This window comes from Pinus tabuliformis, chromosome 1_1, assembly GCF_031772625.1.
Source record: "Pinus tabuliformis cultivar Carrire ecotype Pingquan chromosome 1_1, CPIR1, whole genome shotgun sequence".
Lineage (NCBI taxonomy): Eukaryota > Viridiplantae > Streptophyta > Pinopsida > Pinales > Pinaceae > Pinus > Pinus tabuliformis.
The window spans coordinates 164,720,967-164,729,267 of NC_142297.1; positions in this window are offsets into that span (position 1 = coordinate 164,720,967).

Consider the following 8,301-nt stretch of genomic DNA (forward strand, 5'->3'; position numbering starts at 1 on the left):
GATGGGCCTTAATTTATTTCTAATTTTGAGGCCCATCATACCCCCTTGTTGAAAGTGTTGCTTATCCTCTCAACAACTTAGTGACCTAATTTTGCCTTATTCATGGTCCCGGTGGACTCTCTCTTGTACATTCCTTAGTCCTTTCTCTTAAGAAGGTTGGTTGTAGGTTCTGCAAGAACAAGCACAAAAATTTAGTTGTTCTTTTCATTATTGTTCAGCAATCCTTTAAGCACAAAAACATAATTTTCCTCTTACCAAGTGAACCTTGTTGGCTTGTAGATCCATTGCATTCATACCCTCTTGCTTGACACCTTAATTCCATTTTTAATAATTTTTCTAAAACTATTTGTGCATAGAAAAATGACAATGTTTCTGTTTTGATGGTGAATGCCTTCTTTCCTGTTGTTGCCTTATTCTTCTCTTTTGTGCCCTAGATGATTGCCTATTGGGACCTAGAGTTCTATATTTTGATTAGGTCTCACTTAAGCACTGTTAGTTTGGATTTTAGCACAGTTTATTCCTCTCCTCCTTCTTCCTCTTTGAGTTTTTCTTTTGGCTAATCTCCATATTCTTTTGCTTCTTCATTAGCTTGTTTTTCTCCTTCTTCTTAGACGTCGGATTTCTATGGTTAGATCCACCCCCCATAGCCTTAATTACAACTTTCCAAATTTGGAAAGGAAATTCCCTATTCCTCCTACAAGTTTTAGATATTTCTATGTAATAAGGGTTTTTAAGACAAAGGGAAAAAAAATGTTTTCTTATATTTCCTGGAGGAAGGTTGATTTCATATTCACTCATAAATAATTGTAATTCCCCTTCTTATCAGGTGAAATTAAAAGGAAACATCCACAATTCATTTTTTTTGTAAACGTTTATTAAAAGTTTCCCATAGGTTGTACTACTGAAAAAATGATATTTTTGTAGACATATTGTTCACATATGGCAAGGATAGATATGTATTTACCCTGCCTTTGGATGTTGTCCTTAAAATCCTAAGGTTTGGCGGTGAAATTCCTCAAAATCATGGTCTCTTGCAATAACTTCTCCCTTGCTGCAGCATCTATGTTTTCTCCTGTAGCAACTATGTTTCTCCTATAGCACACAATCTGTCTCTCTTGCAGTTGTCTTGTTTCTTTTGTAGCAACACTATTTCTCTTGTAGCGTCTATCCCTGATCTTGTAGCACCTGCAAATCAACTATGTATCTCTTCTGTAGCACCCTAGGCAGCCTGTGGTACCATATAGCTCAGCCCTCAATGCCTTAATGAGCCTCTCTAACTATTTTGGGAATGAGAATTGATGCAATTGAAGTTGAGCCTTGTTCTTTTATTTTTTCTGTAATAATGGGCTCGGTGTGCTTGGGTGACTTGGCCTTTGCATGAATTTCCTCTTTGAACCATTGTCCCAACTCCTCGTCATCATCACCCTTCTTAATTTTTCTTTTCCACGTTGCATGAGTGAGGGCGTTAGCTGCACTTAATTGGTTGAGTGTGTTTGAGACTATTGACACATACTTAGCTTATAAAAACTCATCTCTAATGCATTGGCAACAAATTTCTAACCATAACATGCTCAAGAAAAGAGTTGAAGAATATTTCAAACATGTACCTACCTAATGGTTGTTGGAGAGGTATGCATGTTGATATTGAGTTTATGATCGATCCATGGTTCTCTCAAGGTGCTAATTTCCTTGTTTTTCTTGTGAACAAGTATTCACATGATGTAGTTGACTGATGGAACCTTTCTTGCTTGCAGGCATCTCTCCAATTTTTGAGTTGTTGTTGTCGGAGTGGATGGATTATTTTTTGGTGTGCCCCTTCTCACTTTATAAATGGCTTCATGATGCTCAAGGTGGCTAGATATTTTATTCTGTGGGTGCAAAAAAATGATTCTAGGATTTTGATGTGATTGTATAGGCTTCTACAGGAGGAACTTCCCTCATCTAGCAGTCACTTAATACTTCCTTGAGACCTTATATTACATGTGGACATTAGGGAAAGTCAAAGGAGGTACAAGGACAAAACTAAAATCATCAAGAGGTGGTGTAGGTGGTGGAAAAATTGAAAGAAAAGTTTTTTCTGTGTTTTTTATGTATTGAAGAGTGGAATTTGAAGTTGAATTTTGTCTATACAGAGTGGATGGGTGATAAAAGTGGTGTTGGGGGACCTCTCTAAACCTTTCCTAAAGAATACATGACCTTTTGACAATATCAATGAATCATTCAAAAACTGAAATAAACCAAAGTAAATATGTGAGATCCATTAAACCATTCTTGAGTGCTTTTTGGAAAAATCATGGAGCGTTAATTACAACTGTAGAGCATATACATTAACACAGATATTTCAGAGATAGCGAAGACATAATTATGATAAGAGGAAACTCCATGAATTTGTACGTACAGACCAATTTGGGATAACCTATAAATTGAAAACGTGAACTTTAATTTACATATATATTAATACATTCATTGAAAATTCAATGGCAACATGCACCAAAAATCTAAGCACTAAGTAAGAAAGACTCTTGGATCAAATTATGCCTCCCAAATCTAAAATCTAATCTTTAGCATTGCATATCTACACAAGAAATGGAAGAAGGAATTGTTATCTAATATTTATTGAAGAGACATGCGTTTAGGTTTGGATTTGTTTGGATATAGCAGTGACAACACACTGATATTAGATGGATTTTGACTGCAATGGTTCTATCAAATCAATATTCACCCTCTACGAATATAGCATCACCTATATCATCTTTGCAACTTTCATTTGTCATCATTATGTCTGTCAGGATGCAGCAGTCGACACATGATAGATTGAAAAGTGTTGTATGCTGCAGATGGACATGACTAAGAGGTTGAACAGGTAGAATGAGACAGTGAGCATATGCTATAGATTTATGGTTATAATTTTTAATTATTAACCAATGAAAATTACCCGAACAAAAGACAAATTTCATCGATTTGAATGTGACTTTTGCAGTTTTGTTCACTTTTGCGTTTGATTTCGTATTCAATTCAAGTTCAGGTTTGTGTTTTCCTTGACATTCAACAAATCTAATAGAATAATTTTGGTAAACAGTCAAGTTCGAAGAACTTTGAATTTCAAGGATTTTTTTCACTGAATACAATGACTTAGAGGACAGACCGTTCTCTGCATCAAATTTATATGTAGAGATCTAAAAAGGAACTATATCCATCATCATCGATCACCATTAAATTACCAATGCAAACAACAAGGATAGAAACAAATATTTTAAAATTTAAACCTAATCCATCTACCTTATTAACCAACTCTATGGTACTAATGTAATTCAAAGCCTTATAAACCTGAGAAACAGAAATGACAGAGATCTCATCTATTATGACTCCCCAACCAAAGTGGGATGAGAAAAAATCCCTTTCATACCCATCTTGAGCAATTGGATTTGAGGACTGTAATAAAGCCTACGATATCAAACTAAAAAAGTGGTTTGAAGAATTTCAAAAATTTAGTTCCATTGATCTAATAATCACCCTATGAGTGATCTCAGTTAAGAATTATTAAATGGAGGTATTACAAACTCATGTGCTAGTGTGTGTGTCGAGGTTATTTAAGCAACAGATCGATCAGATTGCAAATACATAGACACTTGAAATAGAAGACAGCAGAGAAACATAGTAAGAAAATATAAGAACACAAGAAATTAATAAGGAGTTCACCCTATCCTCGAGGGCTACATATCCGGTCCAGCTTTCAATGGTGGCCTTCTTTTATTGTGTCTTAAAGTAGAGAATTACAAAGAAGGAGCTCTATATGAGTCTCCTGACATAGGATAGCTTAGCAGGGTGGTTCTTCTATTCCACAAGCCACTAGAGTACACAGACTCTTGGCCTTACCAGCTTTTTGACCTCTCGGGTCTACAATGGAAGGAGCCCAATGTGGTGCTCAGTCCTAACATATCCCTCTCAAGGATGGCTCAAATCTCTCAAGCCCTTTGGTGCTCGATGCTCCCTTTGGTCATCTCGGCCCTCTATCTTCTTACTCCTTTTGCTCTCTCTGTCTGCTTTCTCTATTCTTCCTTTCTCTCCGTCTTCTCTGTGTGTGTGTTTTCCTTCTGGTCTGTGCATGGCTTTAAAGCCATTTGAGCTCATGGTTGTTTGATTCCCCTTCCAACTCCGTCGAATCGCCTGCTATAGCTTCGCTTGGAGTTCCCTGTCTCGACATCATCATCAGACTCACAGGGAGCGACCACTTGTCCTCCTGCGAACTGCGCCAGCTTGCTTCGTCGATTCGGTTATTTAGTTACGTCGTGGAATGAGTCATCCGCCACCTTGGCAGTCAAATCAGACCTTAAATTATTTTAGATCATGGCTCAATCCCTCGTTAAATCTGGTCTCCCCATCAGGTGCGATCTCATCCATTAGATCTGGACCCCCCAAATCCGATGCCATCCGCTCATTTCGCAAGGTTGACTTGCTCTACTGTTAGTGTGCGATGAGCAGCGGTTTTCTCTCAACTCCGCTTGCCATGCGTCAGTCGCTGAGTGGAATCACTCCGTTTTCACAAAATCTGCTTACCGCCCAAGGATGCCCTCGATAAATACCACCAGTTTCCAGAGTGCGGGTCCCGCCTTAGCCTTTAGCCTTTTTCCCCACGGTCTTCTCGGCTCCCATGCGATCGAGCACTCGGGGCCCCTCCTTATCAAGGGTTTTTTCCCAGCGATGCGTGATTAGCACTAATCGCGCATCAAAAACTCCCTCCATTTCCTAATCTGGGCTTCCCAGGGGCTAGTTTCACCTCCTGCATAGTCTCCATGGGCCTCGGTCAGCACGCTTTGACCGAAGTCCTCGTTGTTCTATGCTGGCTACCAACTGCCACTGTTTTAGAGGTGTTTTCGATCACTGATCTCAATTCTTTGAAGTCTGTCCCGACCTAATAAAGCCATAGTTTTCTTTTTTTATTTTTCCTTCATGGATCCAATTCAGATCACGGCCTTCCCATTGAAGAGCTTTTGGACCACCAAAAGTTGGTTTTTCAAGTATCGACTAAGTGAGGGTACTGTTGTCTCACTTGTCCAATCTCAATCCACTTTGCACTACTCAGCTTTGAACCTTTGAGCCCAATTCTGAGGTACTCAACATCTCCTCTGCACATTGTCCTTACCTTCCTATCCAAGACTGTATCTTCCTACAATTCATTAAGATATTCAAGTAGCAAGTTGTCAATAGAAGGTAACTGACTTTGCTCTTCAGGATCCTCAATCATTGAAGGTTCAAACAATCTCAAGCAATCTGCATTTATGACTACGTAGATGTGCATGTAAGCCGGTAGATCAAGGAAAAAAACATTTTCACTAATCCTCTCAAGTATCTTGAAGGGTCCATACCTGATAGGCTTTAGTTTTTTACCTTCAGCTTGCATCCTGTCCTTGCAGATATACAGCCAGACCTGGTCACCAACTTGGAAACTATGCTCCACCCGATGCTTGTCATGCCTTGCCTTGTATTTGGCTTGGCTCTTCTCCAGTTTTTCCTGTACTGCCTGGTGGATCTCTTGGATCTGTTCAATGGACCTAGTTGCCTTGTCCACATCACTATGTCCATCAACTGTGGTATCTTTACCAAAGACAAAATCCAAAGGAGACTTTGTTGTGAAACCAAAACAGGTTTCAAAAGGAGATCTTTGTGTAGAAGAATGTTTTGCTCTGTTGTAGGCATGCTGCACATAACACAAGTGCTCATCCCAAAGCTTAGGATGTTTGCTGCAATATCCTCTGAGTAACTGGACCATTGTCCTGTTAACAACTTCTGTCTGGCCATCGGTTTGTGGATGAAAAGTTGTGCTTTTCTTCAGTTGGGTTTCCATCAGTTCCCACAGACTTGACCAAAAATTCCCCAAAAATCGGGTGTCTCGATCATATACAATGGAAGTGGGTAATCCAAAATGAATCCATACATGTTCAAAGAATAGTTTTGCAGTTTGTTCAGCTGTAATATGCTTATTACAAGGTATCAAAATGCACATTTTTCTAAACCTATCCACAACCACATATAGATAATCATGCCATTTTCTAGACTTAGGCAGTGTTCCAACAAAATCCATGGAAACACTTTCCCAAGGGTGAGAAAGAACTGGCAATGGAGTGTACAAGCCTAGTTTTCTATTGCTGGGCTTGCTTTTGGAACACGTAGTACACCCTCTTACATATCTAGAAACTATCTCATTCATTTTTGGCCAATAACAAAATATTTGTAGCTGTGCAACTGTTTTACTTACCCCGAAGTGACCTGATATCAGAGAAGTATGTGCCTCTCTAATTATCTTTACTCTCTCTGTTTGTGGAATGTAGAGTTTCCCACAATGATATAAGAGTCGGTCCTTCACATGATAATCCAATTCTTATACCCTTTTGCCTTGACTCAAAGTTGCATATACACCTTTAAATTCTATATCTTGAACATATTGCTTAATGTAGCTTTCATGTAGCACAAAATTATTCTTAACTATAGTAGATGCATTTATAATGGGTCTAGATAACATATCTGCAACTTTGTTATGTATGCCCTTTTTATATCTGATGACTAAATGAAATTTTCGTAGAAAACCCATCCATCTATAGTGCCTTGATTGCTACAACTTAGTTTGGGAGTGTAGATATTGAAGTGGTTGATGATCAGTATGTATTACTGTCTCTTTGCCCACTAAGTAAATTTTCCACTTTTTCACACTCTGAACTAATGCATACAATTCTTTATCATATGTAGGATAGTTAACTACTGCTGGATTAAAAGTCTCAAAATGATAACATATGGGTTTACCGTGTTGTGTCAACATTGCTCCCATGGCATAGTCACTGGCATCTGTTTGGATCTCAAATGGTCTTTGTAGATCAGGGAGTGCTAGTACAGGGGCTATACTGATCTTTTCTTTCAAGGTGTCGAAGGCTTTCTGATGTTTGCCTCCCCACTGAAACACCTTGTTCAATCCTGTCAAAGCATGTAAGGGAGCTGCAAGTGAGGAAATGCTAGAAATGAACTTCCTCCAATATTGTGATGCTCCTAAGAAGCTTCTCACTTCTGTAGCAGACTTGGGTTTAGGCCAATTTATAATGGCTGCCACTTTAGAGGGATCTATTTTCAATTCACCACCCCCTACTATATGACCCAAATAATCTAGAGATGTTTTGCCAAATTCACATTTTGAGAGTTTAACATAAAGTTTTTCTCTTTTCAAAACATCCAATGCCTACTTAACATGCTTTAAGTGTTCCTCCCACGTTTTACTAAAAATCAGAATGTCATCCAGATACACAGTAACAAAATCATTAAGAAAAGGTCTGAGTACATCATTCATTAATCTCATGAAAGTAGCAGGAGCATTGGTTAAGCCAAAAGGCATAACCAGCCACTCATATAATCCCTACTTTGGTTTAAAAGCAGTCTTCCATGCATCTTACTCTACAACTCTGACCTGATGGTATCCACTATGCAAGTCCAGCTTGGTGAAATAAACAACTTCCTTCAATTGATCTAAAAGATCATCTATGCGAGGAAGGGGATAACGATTTTTTATTGTTGTCTTATTCAGCGCTCAGTAGTCAATGCACATTCTCCATGAGCCATCTTTCTTTCTCACCAAAACTATTGGTGACCCACATGGTGATGTGATAGGCCTGATGAACCCCTTCTCGAGCAAGTCCTGCACCTACTTCTTGATTTCATCATTCTCTGAAGCAGACAACATGTACATTCGAATGTTAGGCAATGGAACATCTTGCTGCAAAATAATATCATGTACTATTTCCTTTTTGGGTGGCAAACCTTTAGGTTCTTGAAACAAGACATCATACTCTGAAATGACCTTTTCTATATCAGCTTGTTGTGTAGCATTACAGGCTTCAAATACATTGGTTTTATCAGGATTTTTTCCTTTACAACCATCAGTAAGAATTGTTTGCATGAATTTATCATTCTTTTCATCTGCCCTGAGTTTATGAGAGTATAATTATTCTTGAGCTTATGAGCTCTTACAAAATATTTGATTCCATCTTTAACAAGTAGATACTTGTTCTCAGCTCTATAGAAAATAGCTTTTCTATCATATAAGTAAGGACTCCCTAAAACAATTCCAGGTATATCCAAAGGAATTTTGTCTAACTCAACCTCATCTACAAATGCTGACCCAAAAGAAAACTTGAGTTTGCATTGTCTAGTCACTTGTAGTTGTGCTTTATCATTCTACCATCCTAATGATTATGGTTTCTTGTGAGGTGTAGTTGCTAATCCCAATTTCTTTTCAATTGCTTCAGAAATCAAATTTAC